This window comes from Lissotriton helveticus, chromosome 7 (genome assembly GCF_964261635.1).
Source record: "Lissotriton helveticus chromosome 7, aLisHel1.1, whole genome shotgun sequence".
In the NCBI taxonomy this organism is placed as follows: Eukaryota; Metazoa; Chordata; class Amphibia; order Caudata; family Salamandridae; genus Lissotriton; species Lissotriton helveticus.
Window position 1 is genome coordinate 1,141,115,751 of NC_136068.1, and position 24,431 is coordinate 1,141,140,181.

Genomic DNA, 24,431 nt, shown 5'->3' on the forward strand with positions numbered 1-24,431 from the left:
TTATCTCCTGTAGTGTTAATTGTATATCTAGTTTATCCCTATCCTCTATGCACAGCCCCTCCTGTTGGCCTTGCCTTAGATATTCCAAGCTCTTTGCTTCCATCTCCTCATCATTTTTATCCTGCTCGTATAGTCTCTCGTAAAACCTCCTGAACTCCTCCTGCACCTCCTCCGCTTTATTAACAATTATCCCATTACAGTCCTTAATTTCTTTGATTTCTCCTGCCGCTAGGGTTTGCCTAGTTCTAATCGCAAGCAGATGTCCCACCCTCTCGTTACACTCATAACATTTCTCTTTGTGTGCTAAGTATTTTCTTGCTGTTTTTTGTGCCAGAGTAGTCCCTGTTTCTGATCTCTGCATCTCAATGGCCACTAAAATCTGTTCAATAGGTTCTTGTTTTTCTATTGCTTCTACTAGCATTTTTTCCATCTCCAGCAGCTTTCTAATATCCTCATCCATCTTGTCTTTTTCCTTTTTACTTCTTGTCAGAGAAAAACTTAATGTCTCTCCCCTTACTCCTGCTTTAAAACTGTCCCACACCATATCTGCTGAGGTTGAGTATCTATTTATGTCCCAAAATTGTGTCAACCATTCTTGCATCCTTGCGACATAGTCCTCATCCTTCAACAAACCTCTCTCAAATGTCCATGCCGGGTTTATTTTTTCCACTTTTTGTAATGTTGCTAAGCTTAACACCAACGGATTATGATCCGACATTATCCTTGGGAGACAGTCGATTCTAGCCCTATTAACTAATGAACTAGAGATAAGGAAATAGTCCAAACGGGCAACTGTTTGATGTGGAGCTGAATAATAAGTACTACCTGATCCTAATGGATTAAGCTCCAACCATATATCCACCAGCGCGTTGTGTCTAGCGAGATTTTGTATTGCTTTATGCACCTTTTTTTTTCTTCCTTGATAACCACCTCCGCTTGCGCCTATTACTCCATACAGCCCATTAATATTAAAATCCCCGCAGCAAATCACAGGCTCTGGCCACAAAGCTAGCTCACTATCCAGGAATTCTAATAAATCTGATTCGTCTTCATTTGAACCATATAGTGAGACCAGATTACATCTTCCCGCTGTTGTTTCTAGGTCTAGCATCACCCATCTCCCTTCGGGATCCTCTTTTTTCTTTTTAATTTTAACCACCCCTTTTCTGGCCAGAACTGCCACCCCCTTGTTTCGCTCTTCTTGTCCTGTATTAGCAAGGATCTCCAACCCCATTTGACCAAGCAGGAATTTATCACCAGCTGCTACGTGCGTTTCCTGTATACAGGTTATATCAATTTTCCAAAATCGCAGCAGTGCGGAGAACTTCTGTCTTTTCTCCAAATTGTTTAAACCACAGATGTTAATTGACATTATCCTAAGTGCCATGTTTCTAGTTTAGCTTTTGCCAGCGCCTCAGATATTTTTTTGCCTTTTTCTATATGCTCTTTTACTGCACTTCTACACTCTTTACAAATCTGTATTAACTTACACCAACACCTTTTCCCCGTGAATTCTTCCCTTCCCCCCCCTTTAAGCCCCCCCGCCCCGGCTGCTGCCCCTCCCCCCCTGTGACAGGCAAATAGGTCATCCCTGACCTATGTGTGTCCGCTTGACGTTGTAGAGTCGCTCCCCCTCTCCTCCCCTCTTATCAACTACTACATTGAACTATCAGGCATTTAGTCGCCATATATGTATACTTGATATTAAATTTCTTCTACTCCCTTCCTTGCCTATTTCCTTCGAGCCCCCCCTTTTTCTTTTAACTCTGTCAAAAACTCCCCCGCTTTTATTTCAGAAAAAAACATTCTGTTACGGCCCGCTACGACAACCTTCAGCTTTGCTGGGAACAATAGGTATGCCTCTGCTCCTTGGGCCTGAAATGCATTGATCAATTGTCTTAGCCGCCATCTCCTCTCCACTGTTATATGGCAAAAGTCAGGTCTTGCGAAAAAAGTTATCCCTTCCACCGTTTTTTTGGCATCAGGTCTAGCTCTCTCCATTAGCTCCTGCCTTGCGAGAAAGTTTCCAAAGAAAACTAACATAGCCCTGGGGAGTATATTTGAACCTTCCTTGTGTGATTTTTTTACAAAAAGTGGGTATCTATGGGCTCTCTGCACTTCTTGGTCCCAGATCCATGGTGCTTCTGGGAACGCACCCTTTAACAACTTGACGACGAAGCCTCTCGGATCTTGGCCTTCAATCCCTTCCTCTATTCCGAGGAGTCTGACATTGTTTCGCCTCTGGCGATTCTCCAAGTCCTCCACTTTCCACTGCAGATCTTCCATGACCTTAGTCTGCCCCTCTCTAGCTGATTGCCACTCAGTTGCATCATCTTCTAGGCGTCCGGTTCTTTCCTCGACTCCAATAATTCTTTCCTCAACTTCTTCAAACTTTTTGTTTATCTTCCTTATTGAGGCTTGGATTTTTTTCGTGTCGTGCCTGGCCCTCCGACTTTCAGCCCTGGCTTCCATTTGCATCTGTTTCAGCATAGCAAACATTAGGTCCAGTTTCCCTCCATTATTTTGTACCTCATTCTCGTCTTCCTTATATATGCTGGAGGTGGCAGAATAATCCCATGCTAGCTTTTTATCTGTTCCCTTATGGAAGTTCTGGGGGGAGCCTGCTCTTCTAGATGATATTTTACGCTTTTTTTGTGTGCCTCTGCCCCTCGAGCTGTCGCTAGCTTCTGAACTCGATAGTGAGTCAGAAAAGTCTCTTTCTTCCTCGCTGCTTGCCAATGTTGAGTCTGATCCCTCAGGGACAGAAAAAAAATCTCCATCAGCCCCATCAGCCCCATCAGCACGAACCGTTTCTGCCAAACTAGCTTGTTTTTGCTCCTCGCGTATTTCAGCTTCTACCTCAATGAGGGCCTCAAGCATTAGCCCCGTGTTCAGCGTCTCACCCCCACAGTTGGCCTCTCTCACCTCTTTGTTTGCATCTGAGTCTTGGTTTTCGTTCTGTTCTTTCTGGTGCTGCGGCTGTTCCTGCTCTGGTACAGCGTCGTCTCGCTCAGCTGCTGCTTGACTCACCACTCGGATCTCTGCGGGCAGCGTGAGCACCGTAGCCTCCGGTTGCATAGCAACGCCTCCGCTTGCGTCCTCGAGGACGCTCTGAGCAGCTCCTGCGGGCGGCCCGGTTGTTGTGCTCTGCTGGGCTCCCGATGTTCCTGAAGCCCGTGCTGCCTCTGCGTGGATTTTGGCTCCGAAGACCTCGGATACAGAAGGTTGCCGATATCCAGTATCGGGTTTCTTTATTTCCCCCGCTGCATCCCGTGTCGTTGTTGTGATACCGGTGCTTCTCACGTCTTTTGGTTGGGTCAGCGTTTTTTCCTTATCTCCGACTCTCTCCAGTTTACGTAGCTGTGCTTTCGTGAGGGAAGAGACCGTGGGGGTTATCTTCTTGTTGCTGGGTGGCACTTTTGTTTTTGGAATAGCGCCCAGTTTACCTGAGTCCTTTTGTATAAGATCTTTGTTTGTGACGCCTGGTATGGGTACTTGTTGCTGTGATTTCTCCTTTCCTCGGGTACCCATTTCTGCCAGCAAACTTTTACGGAGCCTTAAGTACCACAATTTTGCTTTTTCCAGTAAGTCTGCGAGATTAATAGTTCCTCTGTGTTGGATTATAGCGGCGAATTGCATGCTGCTTTCAAATCCCCATTAGTGCCTGAATTTTCTGCTTAACTTCAGGAGAGGGGTCTGGTTGCGACTTACTCCCACAGCGCCTCGGCGGCCATCTTGCCCCAGTATTCACCCCTACCAGTGTAAAAGTGGTGAGCTAAGGAAATTAAGTGAGGTATTGTCTAGAGTGTGTGATGCTGCTAAGGTGAGGTGGTGCAGGATTCGGGGATTAAAGCGTGAGCCCAAAGTGTATGTCTTATGCTCTGAAGTCATGTGCCGTGGCCGTTGCACTACAGTTGTGGAAGTAGTGTCAGTATGTGTTTATAACTACTAGGAAGAACTACTGACACGTACTGGTCTGAAAGTCCTGGGGTATGGAAAATATGTGAGGTATTGTCTAGAGTCTCATGCTGCTAAGCTGAGCTGCTACCGGACTCGGGGATTAAAGCGTGAGCCCAAACTGTGTCATATGCTGTGAAGTCATGTGCTCTGGCCACTGTGCCACATCTGTGCAAGTAGTGTCAGCATGTAGTTATAGCTAATTGGATGAACTTTTGTTTTGAACATTGTAGCTTGTTTATGGTGCTTAGGGGGTTTTATAGAAGGAGTGCGAAGGTAAATTTACGCTTATCAAATCAATTCGGTATTTGTGAAGTGCTAACTACTCACTCCTACGGGTGTGATGGCGCTGGGGGTGTAAGCTGAGATGCTGATGAACTCAGGGTAAAGTCGCTGAACTACTGACCCTACTGGTCTGAAAGTGCGGGGTAGGGAAAATTAAGTGAGGTATTGCCTAGAGTGTTGTGCCATTAAATTGAGCTGCTGCTGGAGTCGGGGATGAAACCGTGAGCCTAAACTGTGTGTGGTATGCTGTGAAGTCATGTGCTCTGGGTGCTGTGCCACACATGTACAACTTGTATAAGGTGCTTAGGTGGTGTTGTATAGGGAGTGCGAAGGTAAATCAATACGGTATTTGTAAAGTGCCAAGTACTGACCCTTATGGGTGAGTGGAGCTGAGGATCAAAGCGAGAGCTTTGTGCTGCAAACAGAGATGGTCTGGCCTCTGCGCCACAGCTGTGTGGAGAATATATTTTGGCAAGGGTCCGGGAGTTGCCATTATCTGGCCCTAAAATAGGAGGCCTAAGTTGTAAGTTATAGGGTGGCTCTAAAAATAGCCCTTGTGTTCATTAGTTAGAGCTACATATAAGTGCGGATGCACAGCTTCAAGTTATTCAGGAAAATTCGGTTTCCCTGATCTGTGAAGTGTACTCCATCACTTCGGTATATATCCGCCATATCAAAACGTATATTGTTGTTGTATATGGACCCTATTTTTGGTCTCTGAGGTATGCAAAGACAGCTTTGCTTACTTTTTTGTGAGCTTTTTCAATCTGATTACAAAATTGTTTGGACCATTTCCACTTCTGTCTTTGGCATATATTGGAATATACAAAGACAGTTTGAGGCAAAAGTAACACCAATTCTCCAAAGGTGTCCTTCATAAGCATTTCCAAACCTACCCCAGTCAATGTGCCTAGGTCGTTTCCACCACAGTGCACAATCATGAGGTCAGGGTGTTGGAGATGCAAACAGGTTTTAACTAAAGGCAACAATTGGTGCCACTTTAATCCTCCCTGTCCAAACCATTTAATATCCACATTTTGTAAACCTAGGTCTAAGTCAATACGTCTCTGTTCTGAATACCTCTTGCACCAGAAAACATAGCTATGTCCTAGGATCCACACTAGCATTTTGAAGGTATGGCTGGAAGGTATGGAAAGATGTCTGTAAATCACGCAGTTCATTCGTAGAATAAGAGATATGTTTAAAGATGGGCAACTAGTTTCTTACGCATACAAAATGGTACCTGATTGGGAGATGAAAAGCATTGTTTTTTAAAGGGTGCACATTTGTTTTGTGGAAAAGCATCTTTGTGATTGGTTAAGAAAAAGCAGTTTGTACGTCGAGTACATATTATAGGATGAAATTTGCTCAACTCACCAACACATGCTACTTGCATTTGGAAGGCACTGTTCGAACTTAAAACAATAGTGAACTTTTAACCTGCACATGCTGTTAAATGTTCGAGAAAATGTTGCTAAAAAATATCGTTAAGTTTAAAAAAATTGATGAACTTGTAACCTCCATGTGTTGTAGAATGTTTTAGAGTGTGTTGATAGAATATGTTGCATTTCTGACTTCTATGTGTCCTTGAATAATAATAAAATAGTTTATATGGAAAATTAGAAAGACAGTAATAGAGGGAAGTTTTGAAAGCTAAAAGAATGAAGGAACTATTCTAATTTGTTTTTTATTACCTACTGGCGGTTGCCAGTAGGTAGTTATCACTGTTACCGGTCTGAAAGTGCGGTGTTGCTCAGAGTGGCTTGGTGGTGATATTATATGGTGCTACACTCGGGTATGAAACCGAGAGCCTTAACCATGAGGTCATTGCTGTAAAGTGATGTGGTCTGGTGTTTGTAGAATACGTGTGCAAGTAGTGTTATTTGGCGTTTATACCATAGAGGGAGTGGGAAGTGAACTACTGACCGCTACTGTGTGTTGATAGTATACCGGAAGCGGGAAGCAAATTAGTTACGCCTACTGGTGTGAAGACTTGGGGATGAAATCGACGTGATTGCTGTAAAAGGATGGGCTCTGGGCACTGTAGTATAAGTAGTGTTAGTAGGTGTTCATAACATACAGGGAGTGGGAAGCAAACTACTGACTGCTACTGTGCATTTATACTATACTGGAAGTGGGAAGCGAAGGACTCACGCCTACCGGTGTGAAAACTCTGGGATCAAACCGAGCTGATTGTTGTAAAGTGATGGGCTCTGGGTGCTATAGGATACTAGCAGCTATAGTATAAGTGTGTAAGTAGTGTTAATATGCGTTTATAGTATATAGGGAGTGGGAAGCAAACTACTCCCCCCTACTGGTGTGAAGACTCTGGGATTAAACCGTGAGCCTAAATTGTGAGCTCATTGCTGTAAAGTGATGTGCTCTGGGCATTGTTGCATAGCTGTTGAAGAAGTGTTAGTTTACGTTTATACAATATAGGGAGTGGTAAGCGTAATACTTACCCCTACCGGTCTCAAGACTCGTGGGTGAAACCATGAGCTCATTGCTGTAAAGTCATGTGCTCTGTTTAGTATTCCAATGTAAGTCATAGTAAAATGTTAGTATGTAATTCTACTAGAATCTAAGTATGTAATGTTAGAATGCAGGGCTATCATGAAGGGAACCTTGCAGAGTTTGTACACACTGCTGGACAAGACCGTTGCCTTGCTATCTGCTCCTGTTGGTGGCTGTTTCCGGTGTCTCGTTTTCCTGTAATAAATCTACTTATTGGATCCACTGATGTCTGCCTCTTCACTACATACTTTTAGGCAGCACTCACCAATATTTCAAAATTGCTTGAGTTGTGCTGAAGACCCGTTTTCTGCGTGTAGCGGTTTCTACTCATGCCAGGGTCGTCGGCTCATTGAACTGTCATCCGACTTCTGGTAGGATTTATCTTTTGCATTTCCTCTGCTTCTTCACTACATTCTGATCACTGTACTACACAAGTGTAAGTAGTGTTAGCATGCGTTTATACTAACAAATGCATCATGGTCTTAGGGAGGGCGACCTGTCAGGCGCAGGGCTTACAATGTCCTGGGGTGTGCATTCGTGGGACATTTGTGTTTGCTATTAGAGGGCTGGTGCATTGCTTCCACCCTGTGATAGAAAATACTTGTTTGACTACTTGAAGCGAGAGGAGGAAAACCTTGTATCGCTTTAATGGAGGGGATGCGGATGGTAAAAATGGAGAGAAAAAAAGAAACAAAAAAAAAGAGGGCTCTCACTGGTTCTTTTAAATGAGGCCCCTGGTGGGTAATGTTCTGTGGCCAATCCAATTATTATATTGTGGGGTCTTTGTAGGATTGGGGAATCTTAATGTCACATGTAAATTAGGTGCGGAAATGCAGAGAGATGCTTTGCAGCCTACGGGACCACCATTTTCCCGGGTATTGTTTACTAATTGTTCAGGGGGTTCGAGGCCAACTGAAGTCCGGGGATCGCCACACTCCAGGGCTTTATTTAAATATGCAGGGTGGGCCTCGGCAGTCCCTAAAGCCTCGGTGGTCCTAGGCAGTGCCTTATTTGTTCGGTAATCACACAGAAGTACTTATGGTGTTATAAAGTGATACACTCATAGAACTCTTACAGTTGTACAATTGCTTCATTTCTCTAATAGTCAGTTAGATTATGTTTGGTAGGTGCACTCTAATAGTAGATACGTTTGTCTTTAAAAATCTCCTATAAACAGATGATTTTCACAATAAATAATAGACAAGTGTTGTCAGAAAAAGAAGACCTATACACTCAGTAATTTATTTGAAAAGAAAAGTAACGTTTATTAAAACACAAATAAATAGAAACGTAACTTTAACAGAAGAAACAGTATCAGAAAAAAACATAGGTTGGACTCTAGTGGAAGCAGTGTAGGAAACCTGCAAGACAAAAATGAAACATAAGTATGTGTGCTATGTGGAAGAGGTAAAGAAAGGTAGTCAGAATGAAAGGACGAAAGTGAGAATGCTACGGAGGGGGAGGGGAGGGAAAGTCAAAAGAAGAGAGGGAGGAGGAGACAGAACGTCGGTCTACTGCACCTAGCCCTTAGTGTTTACCCTCCCGTTACCCATTTGTCTTGGATACTGGGGTCCCTACTGCACCCAGCCCTTAGTCTTTACCCTCCCTTCACCTGTTTGTGTAGGACTCTGGGGTCCGCGAGAAAGAGTATAGTTCAGTCCTTAAAATGAAACACATGAGCCACAGAATATGGGCCACATTATCAAGGAATGGCAATAACATTATCGCCACTTTAGCGGCAGGAAATTGCAGCTAAAGCAGCGATAAGGGATTGATAATATGCCATTGTGAATTCCCATTTGAACCCCAGGTTCTGGTGTGAACCTGGGCTTCTATGGGAATTCACAAGGGCATATTATCAAGCCCATTATAGCCGCTTTAGCAGCAATTTCCTGCCGCTAAAGTGGTGATAATGTTATCGCCGTTCGTTGATAATATAGTCGTACATTATTAGCTACGGGAAAATTGCTTGCATGCACCTGTGCACCCAGGGTGCTGCACCCCAGCCCTTCCCCCGCACTATGCTCAATTGTAGGTCTTGCACACCGAGACTTCACTGCTCACCTGCCACCACCGGTGTGTCCCACGACATGTTGGTGCAAGCGCCGAGTCTGGGGTACATTTGTACGGTAGACCAGGTCGCAAAGTCGGGGACGGTGTCTTGATACCGCGATGGAAGGTGTCAGAATGCCCAGGCCATCATTGCGGGGTCAGCTCCCGCTCCGCCCTTCTTCAGGCAATTAATGAAATGTCTGAAAAGGAAGAAATAATTTAAAGGTGGAAATGTCTTGAGGTAAATGAAGGTTTATTTCAAGCTTTATAGAAATTAGGAGTTGAGTGCAATTTTCGTTTTTGAAGTACGATCTACCAAGTGTTAGTGGTAATCGTGGTTCAAAGAGGAGTTGGCGTGCACGAGAATACACAAGGTTAAATAATAATATGTTATACCAAGGTTCACATATGAAGGAACAGAGTGCATGCTAGAAAGCATGATGTGCGCGTGTAATGCAGTGACGGAAACCTGTGTGCATGTACACTTAGTAACGAGCTCACTACAGTGTCCTAAAAGCCAATGCCACGTGTCTGTAGGGCAGCACTGCCCGTAGGCTCAGGCCTACAGTATGGTATAGCAGGTCTTTAAAATGAGACAGAGATGTGACTGAATGAGGTCAGAGCAATATCGCTTATTCACACATGCGCACTCTGGCTGATGCATCCTACCCCTTGCGCTCAATTGGAGCCGCTGTGCACCCAGGCCTCTGTGCTTACCTGCTATCATTGTTGTGTGAGCAAACACTACGGGCAGCAGTCCTCACAATTCAGATGGAGTGTTGATTGCAGGATAGTGGACATCTCATGGATCCCTTTCATAGACGACGGGCAGTAGGGCTCACAATTTATAGCCTGGGTTGATTGCCAGGATGGTGTACACCTCATAGATCCATTTCTTTTTTTTATTGCGCATTGTGATATGCGAGGTGGATGCGGCAAATCACCTGAGGCAGTGTGGAAGAAGAGGGAATTGTGGTGTTGTGGTTATCCTATTTATTGGTACGCAAAGCGGGATGGGCTTGCGTATGCCAGGCCAGTGTAGGTGTGTGAATAATTAATCAGGGGACCTGGGCGTTGTTCAGTTCCTGTCTGGCCAGGAAGTGTACTTATGTGTTTTCTTTTGTAGTTTTGACCTCGCAGAGTGTGCAATTTAGATTAGTATAGCGTGTGTTGGAAGGGCGGAAACTATTGTTAATGAGATGGTGTTTGAAAAGATTGAATGGTGAACATTACATGTCATTGTCAAGGTTGTGGATATGCGCAGACACGCATGTTAATGGTGTGCGGTATTATTGAAAGTGTTGCTTTCACGAAGTGTACACATGTGAATGTGCTAGAATGGAGGGAGGATGACCAGTGAGGCTACGACATACACAGTGATAACACTTATTACAGTGAAGCAATGCATGTCACCTGTGAATCTGAAAGTCTTACATATAACACACTACTATATTGGTAAAGCCTGACAACAGAGTGTACAGGAAAAGGAACCTTCACATTGCTGTTTACTGTTTGTCACATGTGATCTAGGATGTGCACTCTGCCCGTGGGTCTTGATACTTGACGGTAATCTTGTTTTTAATTCACTGGCCCCCTCCCGCCTTCCTGACTCCTCCCCCACCGCGTCACTGCCTACATAGGCTCCGCCCACTTCCCCTCGCGCGTAGTCTGAAGCCCTGTGGCAGAGGGCTGAGGCATTGCGCGCTGAGCGCTGGACATTGACTTTTTTAAAAACCCTGCTTACCTTGCTCTGCTGATCGATAGCAGCCACTCGCCTTCACCGTCCCGCTGAGTACGAGCGGCGGACGGTAATCTTGTTTTTAATTCACTGGCCCCCTCCCGCCTTCCTGACTCCTCCCCCACCGCGTCACTGCCTACATAGGCTCCGCCCACTTCCCCTCGCGCGTAGTCTGAAGCCCTGTGGCAGAGGGCTGAGGCATTGCACGCTGAGCGCTGGACATTGACTTTTTTAAAAACCCTGCTTACCTTGCTCTGCTGATCGATAGCAGCCACTCGCCTTCACCGTCCCGCTGAGTACGAGCGGCGGACGGTAATCTTGTTTTTAATTCACTGGCCCCCTACCGCCTTCCTGACTCCTCCCCCACCGCGTCACTGCCTATATAGACGTCCCTCATGCGTCAGCGCAGCGGACGAGCGCAGCGGGCGCGACGTAGGCGCGCCGGAGTCGCGCCAGAGTTAAGCCCGTCTGCGCCCGTCCGCGGCAGACCGGGGCAAGGGGCCATCTCCCCTGGTCCCCTCATCCAATATTCTTCAGCTGACTTGATATTACTTCAAGGCCATTGGCCTCTCGATCCTCGCACAATTCACCGGACTACCCTTTTGGGCTGTAATTCTCCCTGCCATACCTGCCCATTCGGTTGCCCATCTCCTCCCGTGTCTCCTTTGGTTCCCGTTTCATCTATCATCTCTGACTCTTATTCTCCCCCCTTATCCATCATTTTACTTAACACTAGGTCTGCCATCAAGCACCACCAGGAACTTTTTATTCTATTAGACACCGACAAACCAGACCTTCTTCTGCTGACGGAAACCTGGTTTTCGGATGCCTCCCTTCCATCCCTATTGGCTGCCCTCCCCTCGACTTACTACGCTATTCGCGCCGACCGTCCTGGCGAGAAAGCGGGTGGAGGTGTTGCTCTCATTGCCCGCTCTGATCTTCAGTTTCAAGCCCTCCCTTCACCCTCCTGGGGAGGAATTGACTACTTGGTGGCCCGTTCTACTTCTCTTTCCCCCCACCTAGCCATCGTGCTTGTCTACCGCCCTCCCCAATCTACCCCATCCTTCCTTCCGGCCTTTCAAGATCTTCTTGGCACCCTGGCGGTCAACTATGCCTCGGCTATAGTCCTCGGGGACTTTAACTATTGGCCCTCTGACCCCAAGGAATGCGCCTTATCAAAGGAATTTTCAGAAACCCTCCTTTCTCTTAATTTCACCTCCTTTGTTCACACTCCTACGCACATTCACGGCCACATCCTAGACCAGGTTTGGTCTCTTAACTGCTCCTTGTCTGCACTGTCTGTTGTCCCATGCACATGGTCCGATCACTTTTTAATTTCGTTTTCCCTCAGCTGTTGTTTGACCAAAACCCCTAGCCTCACTAAAAACTCATGGGCCCGCAATTGGGGTAAGGTCAATCTATCTGACCTCTCAACCTCCCTCCTGGCCTCCTCTCCCCCGCTTTCGGGACTGGATTCCGCAGCCCAAGCCAAAACCATTGATTCATGGCTCTTGGAAGGAAGTGACTGCTTGGCCCCTCTCCGGCGCACCTCGATTAGACGCCCTAAAGACGCCAACCGGTGGTTTAACAACGAGCTGAAAGAACTGAAGCTCACGGTTCGAAGGGCAGAACGCAAATGGAGACGGGATTACTCTCCCAACTCCAGGACCTGTTACGTCCATCTCCTAGGGACCTATAAGAAAAACATCATTGAGGCCAAGAAAGCCTATTTCTCGGCCAAAATTTTGGCGGCCGAGAACCAACCGAAGGAGATCTTTGCCATTACCCACGATCTGGCCTTCTCCGATAGGACTTCACCTAAGCCCCCTCCTTCCCAGAACCTTTGTGATTCACTGAATCTTTATTTTGTCGACAAAATCTCGACAATCAAATCCAACATTCCCCCCCTTCCCCTTTTTTTGTTGACCCCCTGCCTCCCCCCGCTCAAGCCTCGTTCAATTCCTTTCCTCCTCTCTTGGAAGAACTTTTCCTCTCCCTCCTTCCCAAAATTAAATCCGGTTCCCCTTCTGACATATGCCCGGCACACATCCTTCGGCAGGTTTATACCGTCTGTTCCCTGCCCCCTCTGGGTTTCCTTAATGACTCACTGGCTCGAGGGGTTGTCACTCCATCGCTAAAAGCCGCGTCAATCGTCCCCATTCTGAAAAAGCCTGGGGCCGACCCCTCTGTGATGGCCAACTATCGCCCCATCTCCCTTCTCCCCTTTCTGGCGAAGGTGCTTGAGCGACATGTGACATCTGCGCTCAGCTCCTTTGCCGAGGAGAATGGGAGGTTGGCTCCATGTCAGGCTGGGTTTCGGCCCAAGCACTCGACAGAGTCAGTGGTGGTGTCAGTATTAGACACCCTCAGAGATGGTATGGACATGGGCAGATCTCAGGCGCTGGTCCTCCTTGACTTGTCCGCCGCTTTTGACACGGTGGACCATTCCATCTTGCTTTCCCGTGTCAAGGCGGCGGGCATAGGAGGCACAGCCCTTATCTGGCTTTCTTCCTTTTTGAGGGACCGGACCCAGGCGGTCCATCTCGGGGAGTTTTCAGCTACCCCCTGTCAGGTCCAGTGCGGTGTCCCTCAGGGTTCTTCCCTCTCTCCTTTACTGTTTAATCTTTATATCGCTCCTCTTATCTTTGCTCTCCAGCAGCTGGAGGTCACGGTATATAACTATGCCGATGACCTCCAGCTCATCTTCAATCTGTCTTCTACCTCTGATTCTATCTCTAATTTCCAATCTGTCTTATCTTTCATCAGGGACTGGATGAATTTCAACTACCTGAAACTCAATCCCGATAAAACGGAACTTGTGGTGACAGGTGGTTGCTCCAGTCCCTGGAACTCTCTCTTTTGGCCCCCCTCCTTTGGTTCTCCTCCCACCCCTGCTTCCTCTGTTAAGACTCTTGGCATCAAGCTTAATGATAAACTCACCTTGCACTCCCAGATTGGTTCGGTGGTTTCTTCCTGCTTTCTTACTCTCCGTACTATCCGCTCCATTTCTCGCTTCTTTTCCTTCTCTGCACTCAAACTAATTATGTCCGCACTGGTCCTGTCCCGCCTGGACTACGGGAACATTTTGTTCAATGGCATCCCTCAGTACAGCCTGCGTAAACTGCAACTGGTGCAGAACCAGGCTGCCCGCCTGGCCTTCGGTCTTCCCAAATTCCACCATACCTCCCCCCTCCTGAAAACCCTCCACTGGCTCCCTGTGCGGGAACGTGCCTTGTTTAAATTAGGCTGCATGGCGTTCCAGGCCAGGACTGGCCTGGCCCCCCATTTCATATCCTCTGCCATCAAGGCCTATGTCCCTGGCAGAGACCTCCGCTCCTCGGCACAACTTCTTTTAGCAGTACCCCGCTACCGGAAAAAAAACAGGGTGGCTCTAAATTTTCCACTCTCGCCCCAATTTTCTGGAATTCTCTACACTTCCATCTTAGGTCCCTCACCCAGTATTCCAGTTTTCGCAAAGCTCTGAAGACCTTTTTATTTTCTCAGGCTCTTCTTTCGTAAGTCCTGCCTGCCTTCTCAGCTGACGTTCTAGCGACTGTTCTTGCTCAGCGGGCTGCCTGCTATTTTAGCGCCAAGAAACCGCCCAGGTGTACGTTGCGCTGTATAAATATTTTAAACTTAAACTTTAAACTTCTTAGAGCCACGAATACCGAGGCCGAAAGGGAGCACAATAATGTGTACGCACAGACACCAGGGGTATCGTGTAACACATATTTGTTTTTAATGGAACGTTTGAGATGCATGGCAATCAAACGTGGAAGGCTAATGTGCAGAGCATGAATATTGATCAAGTTGATCATTGCATGTTGTGTGTAGCATGAGATATGTGTATACAGGAAAACACTTTTCAAAAAAGCTTTCTAAGCAGAAGAGGTGTCTCTCATCAAACGCTGCAGAGAGAATGAGTAAAATGGGTGGGGTGGTCTAACTGTTACAATGGGAAATGTTGTGAGCCAATCAAATGCTCTAATAGTCAGTTAGATTATGTTTGGTAGGTGCACTCTAATAGTAGATACGTTTGTCTTTAAAAATCTCCTATAAACAGATGATTTTCACAATAAATAATAGACAAGTGTTGTCAGAAAAAGAAGACCTATACACTCAGTAATTTATTTGAAAAGAAAAGTAACGTTTATTAAAACACAAATAAATAGAAACGTAACTTTAACAGAAGAAACAGTATCAGAAAAAAACGTAGGTTGGACTCTAGTGGAAGCAGTGTAGGAAAACTGCAAGACAAAAATGAAACATAAGTATGTGTGCTATGTGGAAGAGGTAAAGAAAGGTAGTCAGAATGAAAGGACGATAGTGAGAATGCTACGGAGGGGGAGGGGAGGGAAAGTCAAAAGAAGAGAGGGAGGAGGAGACAGAACGTCGGTCTACTGCACCTAGCCCTTAGTGTTTACCCTCCCGTTACCCATTTGTCTTGGATACTGGGGTCCCTACTGCACCCAGCCCTTAGTCTTTACCCTCCCTTCACCCGTTTGTGTAGGACTCTGGGGTCCGCGAGAAAGAGTATAGTTCAGTCCTTAAAATGAAACACATGAGCCACAGAATATGGGCCACATTATCAAGGAATGGCAATAACATTATCGCCACTTTAGCGGCAGGAAATTGCAGCTAAAGCAGCGATAAGGGATTGATAATATGCCATTGTGAATTCCCATTTGAACCCCAGGTTCTGGTGTGAACCTGGGCTTCTATGGGAATTCACAAGGGCATATTATCAAGCCCATTATAGCCGCTTTAGCAGCAATTTCCTGCCGCTAAAGTGGTGATAATGTTATCGCCGTTCGTTGATAATATAGTCGTACATTATTAGCTACGGGAAAATTGCTTGCATGCACCTGTGCACCCAGGGTGCTGCACCCCAGCCCTTCCCCCGCACTATGCTCAATTGTAGGTCTTGCACACCGAGACTTCACTGCTCACCTGCCACCACCGGTGTGTCCCACGACATGTTGGTGCAAGCTCCGAGTCTGGGGTACATTTGTACGGTAGACCAGGTCGCAAAGTCGGGGACGGTGTCTTGATACCGCGATGGAAGGTGTCAGAATGCCCAGGCCATCATTGCGGGGTCAGCTCCCGCTCCGCCCTTCTTCAGGCAATTAATGAAATGTCTGAAAAGGAAGAAATAATTTAAAGGTGGAAATGTCTTGAGGTAAATGAAGGTTTATTTCAAGCTTTATAGAAATTAGGAGTTGAGTGCAATTTTCGTTTTTGAAGTACGATCTACCAAGTGTTAGTGGTAATCGTGGTTCAAAGAGGAGTTGGCGTGCACGAGAATACACAAGGTTAAATAATAATATGTTATACCAAGGTTCACATATGAAGGAACAGAGTGCATGCTAGAAAGCATGATGTGCGCGTGTAATGCAGTGACGGAAACCTGTGTGCATGTACACTTAGTAACAAGCTCACTACAGTGTCCTAAAAGCCAATGCCACGTGTCTGTAGGGCAGCACTGCCCGTAGGCTCAGGCCTACAGTATGGTATAGCAGGTCTTTAAAATGAGACAGAGATGTGCCTGAATGAGGTCAGAGCAATATCGCTTATTCACACATGCGCACTCTGGCTGATGCATCCTACCCCTTGCGCTCAATTGGAGCCGCTGTGCACCCAGGCCTCTGTGCTTACCTGCTATCATTGTTGTGTGAGCAAACACTACGGGCAGCAGTCCTCACAATTCAGATGGAGTGTTGATTGCAGGATAGTGGACATCTCATGGATCCCTTTCATAGACGACGGGCAGTAGGGCTCACAATTTAGAGCCTGGGTTGATTGCCAGGATGGTGTACACCTCATAGATCCATTTCTTTTTTTTATTGCGCATTGTGATATGCGAGGTGGATGCGGCAAATCACCTGAGGCAGTGTGGAAGAAGAGGGAATTGTGGTGTTGTGGTTATCCTATTTATTGGTACGCAAAGTGGGATGGGCTTGCGTATGCCAGGCCAGTGTAGGTGTGTGAATAATTAATCAGGGGACCTGGGCGTTGTTCAGTTCCTGTCTGGCCAGGAAGTGTACTTATGTGTTTTCTTTTGTAGTTTTGACCTCGCAGAGTGTGCAATTTAGATTAGTATAGCGTGTGTTGGAAGGGCGGAAACTATTGTTAATGAGATGGTGTTTGAAAAGATTGAATGGTGAACATTACATGTCATTGTCAAGGTTGTGGATATGCGCAGACACGCATGTTAATGGTGTGCGGTATTATTGAAAGTGTTGCTTTCACGAAGTGTACACATGTGAATGTGCTAGAATGGAGGGAGGATGACCAGTGAGGCTACGACATACACAGTGATAACACTTATTACAGTGAAGCAATGCATGTCACCTGTGAATCTGAAAGTCTTACATATAACACACTACTATATTGATAAAGCCTGACAACAGAGTGTACAGGAAAAGAAACCTTCACATTGCTGTTTACTGTTTGTCACATGTGATCTAGGATGTGCACTCTGCCCGTGGGTCTTGATACTTCTTAGAGCCACGAATACCGAGGCCGAAAGGGAGCACAATAATGTGTACGCACAGACACCAGGGGTATCGTGTAACACATATTTGTTTTTAATGGAACGTTTGAGATGCATGGCAATCAAACGTGGAAGGCTAATGTGCAGAGCATGAATATTGATCAAGTTGATCATTGCATGTTGTGTGTAGCATGAGATATGTGTATACAGGAAAACACTTTTCAAAAAAGCTTTCTAAGCAGAAGAGGTGTCTCTCATCAAACGCTGCAGAGAGAATGAGTAAAATGGGTGGGGTGGTCTAACTGTTACAATGGGAAATGTTGTGAGCCAATCAAATGCTTTTATTAAGGTCACATGGCAATCACGCACCTAGCGCGCAAGGAGGCCGCATCCGACATGATTTTGACAAAATATATTTATCATTATATAACTTTATTACAGTCCCATATACTGTTTAAAGTTATTTACATATACTTTTTAGACAAAAAGAAAGGGAATGGCGTACCCGGCGTGATACTACACGTCTGTGACGTAACACAGTGCCTTGCAGCGTGTACTCATCGCATACACAAAGCGCAGCGGGAGCGACCCCATATGTAAATGACGTGACACGTGGCTTGGTACTGCGTACCCATCGGATACCAAAGAAGCACCTGGGGTGACTTCATGCGTATATGATGTTATGAAGGACGCAGTGACAAGAAGTCATTGGATCTGAAATGCTCATCATTTACAAGATTAGCAATATGGCGGGTAGGATTTGCGTGGTGATGGAGCTTGGTATGCTATCGGTATGGAAGTGCAGTTTTCTCCACTTACCCATATTGCTGCAATTGTGTTGGTTCTCGTCTGAACAACATGGGAACGTCTGCTCCTAATGTGCCCCGGTGGGGAGGGACAGGCCAGGCAACATCCCCCGCAGGTTGTGCAGATCAGTTCCACAGTCCAGGGTGGGCTAATATAGGGTTTATGTTAGTTGGATGGGATGGGATGGATCAGGCACAGGGAAGAGGTAGTTTATAGGTTAAGTTGGGTACAAGACACCCTCCTTCTGCTGAATCATTCATGCCTGGTGAAAGATAGCTATCATTGGTTTGGTTCAGAAAGGGCATTAGAATGGATGATAAGTAGCCATAGGCCGGATGAAAGAGGCAAAGACGTGATTGTGGCCTGCTGTGACAATCTGATCATTCCCTGTGTCAAGAAGAAAGTGCAGGTGGGTTTAGGAAAGCCACATAGACAAGCAGCGCACAGTATAAGGGTGGCTCTATTTTTCTGTTCACCAATAAGTGGTACAGAAGTGTCGAGAGAGGAGTAAATTAGTGGGTAGCTAGGGTAGTAGACGGGGGAGTGTGGGGTTAAGTAGGGCCTCTCATGTGTACGATTGTGTCGACTTTGGTTCCTTAACCTTATGGTTGGAGTTGGCATGGTGTGCAGGTCCGTTGATGAGGCTTCTTAGAAACGGGTTATCAAGCATAATGTTCAGTGTGGTTTCATTGTGGAGAACAGAACTGCCATTGGTCCCCTGGTGGCTGAGTCCGAGTGAAAGCAAAATGATTTTGTAGGTGTGAAGTGCCTGCCAGCAGGTCAGTTCAGCACACAAGCTGACAATATTCAATGTAGCAGGAAGAAGAAGGTGAAGGGAAAAGGAGCTCAAAGACAGGTGAACTCCCTTGTGAATGTCACAGAATGTTGGCGGTCAGTGAGAGAAGCTAAAGTGTTAAAGTTGAATCAATGGTAGTGTGAATCCAAACTGAGCAGCAAAAAGAAAGAGATGGTCATGAAATTGCAAGGATCTCCAGGGAGTCAGTTTATGTTATGGAGCAAGTTATATTTATGAAGGAAAGTGAGGCTGTAGTACATGCTGATGGCAACATGGATAGACTGACGAGACATAAGTTAGGGTTTGTGAGGCAAGGGCCTTGGCCCTACATCTAAAGACAGAGGAGATGGAAAGGGGCAGTCATCTAAAGACATAGGAATGAAATGAGAGTAGTTATTCTATTCTGTTCTCGTCTGAGAAACTTATTTTCTTTTTTTAAGTTTGATTGTATTCATCAAAGAGAAGTAAAACATTTGCAACAAATACAGTATATGTCAATAAAATATATAGGAAATTCTAAAGGAGAAAAAGTATAACCAATATTCAATTGATGCTGAATAACATATAGTGCATAATTTTTAAGGGATAAAGGAAAGGGAGGGGAGGAGGGAAAAAGGTGTAGGGGGCTAAAATAATAAAAAGAAAGTATCATAACTTTACATTATAGAAACAAGAGATAACTTATGAGAAATAATCACTGTAAAACACTTGAAGAATAAAATATCATAATGTGTTAAGAAAAAACATAACTGCAAGCAGTGACACTAAACAAGAACAAGATATTTGAAACTATAAAATAAGACAGTATATTCCATTATGAAGGTATCCGAACTTCATCCGAAGTATTGATTGGTGTAGCTGTAGTAGATGCTACCCAAGTTAAGTAAGTGGTTAAAGGGAGCCACAAAAGATCTCTCTTAATAGCTAAAGATACGTGCGTAACATAATTAGTGTCAAGTCTATGATGAAAACAGACAGCATTCCACCATGCTTTAAAAGTAACTTTTTCAGCTTGCTCCAAGTTAGAGGTTATTAGATGGAGGGCCACTGCTAATAGTAAATCTACTAATTTAAAAGTAGATGGTGTTTTGGGGCAACTGAGGAGCTAAGGAACCTAAGAATATGTAGGGAATGAAAAAGTATCTTGGTATTACATTTTTTTATTTATTTGGCACCAAACTAAGTGCCAACATTGGGAAATAGGGGGACACTCAAAAAGCATATATTTTAAATCTGTATGGGTGCAGGGACAAGACCAGCATGTAGCTGAGGAATTTGGGGAGAAGGACGCAAGCTTAGTAGGGGTAAATAAAAGGCATTGATAAATAAAATAAAGGGTTTGAGAGGTGTTAGCAGCTCTAGATGTTTTATGGATCTTGTACCATAGTTTATCCCAAAAGTGAGTCGACCAGCTCTCTGTTAGATCCTTTCCCATGTCATATTGAGTCTTTGTTTTAACTCTTTCTGAAGAAAGAAATGAATGTTTATATAGAGAGGATGCTGAGGAGAAGAAATGAATAAAGGAAAAAGGGTGAGACATTTTAAGGGTGGACTGGGGATAGATGAAAAAGAAAGAAGATACTGGGTAAGAGAAGGAAGCAGGAGATTATATTGCGCCTTAGAAGATGATGGTAAAGAAAATTTTGTTTGGAGTGTGGAAAAAGATAAGGGGGTACCGAAAGACAGTAGTTGTGAAATCCAGAGGAGCCCTTTGGTTCTCCAGGACTTCCAGTAAATGGTACGATTCTTTATAAGTAATAATGTATTATGCCAAATAGGCTGTTGATCTAACACAGAAGGAGAAGGGTAGGAAGAGGGTAAGAGAGGGTTACGATTTTTACATGTGTGGGAAATAACTGGGGAATGTAAGGATGCTATATTATTAGTAAATGTAAGAGATTCTGTCCTATCAAAAGGACCTACAAAAGCCTTTTCTATAGAAATCCAAACAGGAGGATGATCACATTGATCAGGGGAAAGCCAATGAGAGTATTCCTTTAAAGAGAAAGCATAATGGTAAGATTTAAAGTCAGGAAATTTAAGCCCACCAGATGATTTTTCTACCTTCAGTGAAGCTAAGGCTATGTGCGGCGACTTATTCTTCCAAAGGAATTTAGTTATTAGAGAATCAATTTTCTTTAAATAAATTCCCGGAAAATGTATAGGGTCATTGAAAGAGCATATAAAATCAGGTGGAGAGCATAATCTTGATGGAGTCCAGTCTTCCCCACCAAGAAAGAAATAATGGATGCCAACGTTCAATACTGTCGGATAGGGTTTTGATGATGTGATCAAAATTTAGTTTCAATGTATCAGAGATATTTGAAGAAAACCTTAATCCTAGATACTTTATTTTAGACGGTTTCCAAGAGAAACCGGTAAGTGAAAAATCATGTTTGAGGTATGTCACGTTAAGAGGAAGGATTTCACATACTCTTATACTTGAAAAAAAGCATTGACTTCAGAAAGAAAGGAGGGGATAGATGTGGCCGGATTGGAACAATATAAAAGAATGGCATCTGCATGAACAGACATTTTGACGTGAGAGGTGCCTAATTGAAAGCCAGTAATTTAAGTATCTTGTCTAATCTTGGTTAAAAAAAAAATTCTAATGCTACTATAAATAAAAGAGGTGATAGTGGACATCCCTGTCTTACTCCTCTAAACAGAGGAAAATAGTCTGAAGTTTTACCATTGACAAAAATAGATGCTTTGGGACCTGAATATAGTAAGGAAATGAGGGAGATTAATTTTGGAGAAAATCCTAGAGAGTAGGCTTTACTAAGGATGTTAATAAAGACTCATGAATTATCAGAGGATAGCCGACCCTTTACAAAAACCACCTGTTCGGGGCCAATAAGATTAGGTAAAATGGGATCAATACGGAGAGCGAGAATTTTTGCAAATAATTTATCATCCAAATTAACTAGAGAGATTGGACGGTAATTTTTGCACAGAGACGGATCTTTATTGTCTTTAGGTATTAAACATATCATGGCCTCTTGGAAAGTACCAGAGGATGAACCGGTTGTAATAAAATAATTAAAAAGCAGTAAGAGATGTGGAAGAAGAAGATTGGCAAAGTGAGTGTAAAATTCAATAGTAAAGCCATCTGGGACAGGAGCTTTACCTCTTTTTAATATCGGTTTCTAAGGAGTTGAAGTCAATAGGATGAGTAGGAGGGGGTGTAATAGATTGAAAGTAAGATAAAAGATCATTAGAGGTTGATTCTTTCTCAGGAGTATATACATTTTGTAGAAGGAAACAAACTCATTTAGAATATCACTTTCTTTAAAAAATTAATTACCAGCATTATTTCGTATGGACTCTATTCTAATGCGGTCACATCTTATTTTTAAATAATTAGCCAGTAATTTCCCCATTTTATTTTGACCTCCATAATAACAAGAACCAAACTTTAAGAGATAGGACGATGCAGCTTCTGTGGATATTTTAATGAAAGTAGTCTTTGCATCAATAAGATTCTTCAAAGATGATTCAGTGTTTAAATTATAGTAAGTATATTCAAGGTCCTTGATCTTAGAGAGTAGCTGGGCAGATTGGGCTTCTAAATACCTCTTTTTTGAGAAACAAAGTTCATTATAAATCCTCTGGCTGTCGCTCTAAAGGAGTCTGATACCATTACAGGAGATGAATCTGAGGTGGAGTTGAAAGAAAATAACTCAGAAGCAAAAGAGTTGAATTGACTTGAAAAATTAGGATTAGATAACAAAGCATTGTTAAAACACCATCTGCTGGCATGGGGGGTAAAAGGTAGCAAATCAAAATCAACAGAAACTGGGGCATGATCTGATATTAAAATAGAGCCAATTTCGGTATGGAGAACCTGTTGAGATAGGGATTTACTAAGGAAGAGATAATCAATTTAGGATTGTGAATGATGAGGAGGGGAATAAAAACTATATTCTCGAAGTTCTGGTTTACAAAGCCTCCAAATGTCAACTAGAGATTTGCGACATATGGTGGAAGTGAATTGTGAGTGCATCTTAGAGTTAACAAATTTAACAGAGGAATGTCTGTCTAATATGGGTTCAAGAACTTGATTACAATCTCCGCCAAAAACAATATAATCATCATCAAAAAGAATAATTTTATCAGGAATGTGGGTCCAAAAACATTATCAACAGTAACTGGTGCATAAACATTAAAAAATACTACAGGTATTTGATTAATTATAAGTTTAACAATTACCCAATGCCCTTCTGAATCTGATTCTTGATGCACAACTAATATCTGGAATTTCTTATGACAAAGAATTGAGACTCCATTTTTCTTACCTAAAGCAGGGTAGGCAAAAACAGAGAAAAAGAGCAGGACAAAGAACAGAAAGACAAAACAAAACAAACATTTGAAATAGAAAAAGAATAATCAAAAGACATACCACAAAAAGACAAAAAAAAGTGGGGTAGTTGAGGCCAAACAGGGAGGACAACATGCCGAGCAGAGGACTCCAGGACCAAGACAGCAACGGGGGACATCCTCCAGGTGGAGCCAGACGAGTTAGAAAATTAGGGACCACAATATCGCACCTAATAAATAGGAAAAAGAAGTAATTAACCAGACAGAATAATACAACAATAGGTATAACGGGGAGTAGAAAAATACAAGTAATGAGAAACATAAATGGAACAATTAAGTCATTCATGGTCGAGGAATGTCCATGGACTCATAACTGCAGGTATCCAAGAAGCATTGAAGAAGTGCAGGGTATTCATAGGTTGTTGTTTTTCTTATTATAAGTCTCCTTGAAGAGGCAAGGATCGACTAACCCATAACGAGCACTCAAATTGCGAAGCGCTGGTCTCATATCTAAGAACTGTTTCCGACAATCTGCTGTCACTTTTGCGTAATCTTGGGCGAAGAAAAGAGAAGAACCATTCCAATTTTTTTTCCCGTTTTGCTTGCCAGCTTCAAGAACTTTAAGCAGATCATTATACTCCAAAAAGTACAAAATATCTCCCCTAGGTTTCACTGAAGAAGAAGAGCGAGAGTTCTGACCCAGAAGATGAGCTCTTTGAATATTCAGTGGTGGAGAGTCAGGAAGACCAAGAAGAGTTGGTAGAAAAGTTTTGAAAAAGGAGAGAGGGTCAGAACCCTCGAGACCCTCAACAAGTCCATAAATGTGTAGGTTGTTATGCCTGTTACGATTTTCCAAATTTTCCACCTGTTGTTTGCGGAAAATTATCTCTCTATGCATGGTGGGAACCTGATCAGTGGTTAAGTGTATAGTATCAACTCGCTTCTCTAAATCTTCAACTTTTTGCTCTGTATATGACCAATAATCTTCAAGGCTCTGTAGGCGGGTATTGGCTTCCTCCATACGGGGTCCAAGGGCTTGAATTTCGTCCAGAAGTAGCTTCCTAGAAATGGAAGAGGGAAGAGACGTAGGAGAAGGTGGATCTTTCTTAACTCTTTTACCTGACGCTGAGTTGGACGCAGATGGTATTTTGGACCCTGATTTGGAATTGGATCTAGGAGTAGCAGGAGATAAGCTACTTGTAGTAGAAGAACCAGAAATTGTATCTTCCATCTTGTCCTGCAAAACACTAAAAGTATTATATTCCTCTATAGGCGTAGGGTCTGTGAGTTGAGCGCCACTACGATTAGAACGAGGTTTTGCCATGGTATGAATAAAAGAGACCTCCGAATTGATATTGCAAAAGGTTGTAATTAACGAAAGAAATAGTCAAAATATATATTCTCCCAGTGCTCAAGTTTTCAAGTTGAAAGGCGAGAATAAATAAATAATTATTGTCCAACCTTTGGTA